This window comes from Equus quagga, chromosome 1, assembly GCF_021613505.1.
Source record: "Equus quagga isolate Etosha38 chromosome 1, UCLA_HA_Equagga_1.0, whole genome shotgun sequence".
Lineage (NCBI taxonomy): Eukaryota > Metazoa > Chordata > Mammalia > Perissodactyla > Equidae > Equus > Equus quagga.
The window spans coordinates 151,092,889-151,096,151 of record NC_060267.1 but is presented as its reverse complement, the minus strand read 5'-3'; positions in this window follow the sequence as shown (position 1 = coordinate 151,096,151).

Sequence of the window (3,263 nt, the reverse complement as noted above, 5' to 3'; positions counted from 1 at the left end):
CATCAGAGCTCCTCCTAGTATGGGTCAGAGGCCCACTGGAGTCAGGTGAAATTGGTAACACTTTAAATAATCTTGTACATTAGTTATTTCCTTAGACTAAGATACTGGAATTACAATGACTGGGTCAAACCGCATGTTGTAAGTATGGCTCACGTATTGCAAAATTACTCCCAGAAAGTCTGAATTCGTTTTTACTGTGCTGATCCTGACTGGGTCTCCTCACATGTTTGAGCATTGGCTGGATGGTCTAGGTTGGCCTTGGCTGGGACAGCTGGGCTCTCTCTCTTCCACAAGGTCTCCCATCCTCCAGTGCTGGAGAAGTTGAACATTTCTATGCAAAAAATCTAAAGCCCTATACCTCACACTTTATACACAAATTACCTCGAAATGGATCAAAAACTAAAAGGTGAAACATAAAACTATTAGGCTTTTAGAAGAAAACATAGGAGAATTCTTTATGAGTTTGGGTTAGGAAAATAGAGCACATACACATTACCTTTTGTGAAAAGGGAAGGTTGATGAAGAGGGCAGAACCGAGGGTTCAGAGAGGGGAGTCAAGAACCACAGAGGTTACTCCCAGGCTGAGACCTCGTCAAGGAACTTGCAACTGAACTGCCATTTGCCTGACTGGATTTTATTTTATTTTATTTTTCATTTTTTATTTTTTTGAGGAAGATTAGCCCTGAGCTAACATCTGCTGCCAATCCTCCTCTTTTTGCTGAGGAAGACTGGCCCTGAGCTAACATCCACGCCCATCTTCCTCTACTTTATATGTGCGTACTTAACCACTGTGCCATGGGGCTGGCCCGCCTGACTGGATTTTAGAACTGCCGTGGACCACTGAATCCTTCAGCCCTCCTGTTTTCCCTCTTTCTGAACAGGAATATCTGGAGCAGTTATCCGACGCCTGTGCATCATTTATGTCGGGGGGAGGGGGGCAATAACCCATTTCTTCAATTTTACAGTTCACAAGAACTAAACTGGGGCCGCCCGGTGGCGCAGCGGTTGAGTTCACATGTTCTGCTTCTCGGCGGCCCGGGGTTCACCAGTTTGGATCCAGGTGCGGACATGGCACCACTTGGCACGCCATGCTGTGGTAGGCATCCCACATATAAAGTAGAGGAAGATGGGCACGGACGTTAGCTCAGGGCCAGTCTTCCTCAGCAAAAAGAGGAGGATTGGCAGCAATTAGCTCAGGGCTAGTCTTCCTCAAAAAAAAAAAAAAAGAACTAAACTCAACGAGCTGATCTTAAGGATCTGCACGTGAGGAGCTCTCCTCTCCTGGACCGGACTTAGATGACAAGATTCTGGACTTCAAGCTGGTGCAGTGATGAATAAGTCTCTTGAGGGCCCTTGAGGAGTACATGAGTGTATTTTGCTCATAGGAGGAATATAATTTGTCACCAGGGTGGACTGTAGTGGCTTCAAAGATATGTCTACAAATTCTGCAATACGCCTCCCTTCCAGAGGTGGAGCTTAATTCCCCTCGCCTTGAGTGTGGATGGACTTGGCGACCCACTTCTGATGAATAGAATATGGCGGAAGTGGTGAGATGTCACATCCAAGGTCAGGTTCTAAAAAGACAATGGTTTCTGTCGCAGGTGAGTTCTCTGTCTCTTCCTCTCTCTCTCATCACTCACGCTAGGGCAGCCAGCTGCCGTATCATAAGGACACTCAGGAAGCCTATGGAGAAGAGTTAAGGCATGCCAGCCCCTGTGTGAGTCACCTTGAAAGCAGATTTTCGAAGGCCAGCTAACCACCACATGAGTGACCTTGGCAGCAGATCGTCACTCGGTCAAGCCTTGCGATGACTGCAGCTCTGACAGACAGCTTGACTGCAACCTCCTGAGGGTCAGAAGGACCCAGCGAAGCTGCTTCCAGTTTCCTGGCCCCCAGAAACTGTGCGATAATAAATGCTTTTGTTTTAAACCACTAAATTTGGCATAATTGTTACTCAGTAATAGATAACTAATACAGATGGCTACCTTGAAGCCTGTCATTTTGTGCTTTTTATCTCTTTGGTTCCTTCTTACTACCATTGACCAACTTTTCATATTCTGAAGATATGAAGCAGGGAAAAGAAGAGAATTCAGGGCAGGTTTAAAAAGATGTATCAGTGTGGTATTGGCAAAAGCATAGACACGTAGAAAAATGGAACAGAATAGAGAATCTAACAGTAGTTCCACATAAATATAGCCAATTGATTTTTGACAAAAGTGCAAAGGCAATTCAGCAGAGCTTTCTGTGTTCGTTTCCTATTGCTGCTGTGAAATATTACCACAACCTTAATGGCTTAAAACAACACAAATTCATTTTCTGTCAGTTCTGGCAGTCAGAAGTCCAAAAATGGGTCTTACAGGCTAAAATCAAGGTATCAGCAGGGCTGTATTTTTTTTGGAAGGTTCTAGCAGAGAATCAGTCCCTTGCCTTATCCAGCTTCTAGAAGCCACCTGCGTTCCTTAACTCATAGTCCTTTCCAGCAATGGCATCACTCCAGGCTCTGCTTCCATCAGTTCATTTCCTTCTCTGCTTCCGACCCTCCTGTGTCCCTCTTTAGAAACATTCTTGCGATTACATTGGGCCCAGCTGGGTGATCTTTTCCACCAATGATGCTGGAACAACTGGACATTAATATGCAAAAATAATGAACCTTACCTAAACCTCATATCTTATATAATAACTAACTTAAAATGGGTCATAAACCAAAGTGTGGAAGGTAAAACTCTTAAACTTTTAGAAGAAAACACAGGAGAAGTCTTTGTGAACTTGGATTAGAAAAATAGTTTTTAGATACCACATCAAAAGCACAGTGTCTTGTTAAAAATTGAAAAATTAGACTTTATCAAAATTAGAAATTTTTGCTCTGCAAAGGTACTGTAAAAAACTCTCAAAATGCAGAAATAAGAAAACAGTCTTATTTTTTAAATGGTAAAAGATTTAGATAATCATTTCACCAAATAAGATGTACAGATGACAAATAAGCACATGAAGAGATACTCAACAGCACTGGTCATTAGGGAAATACAAATTAAAGCTATGATGAAATACTACCTACCTATCAGCATGACTAAACACACACACACACCCACACACACCCACACACACCCACACACACCCACCCACCCATGACACCAAGTGCTAGTGAAGACTTGGAGTAACTGGAACTCTCCTACACTGCTGGTGAGAATGCAAAATAGGCTGGCTACCTTGGAAAACTCTTGGGCAGTTTCTTTTAAAGATAAATGTACACTTACCATATGACT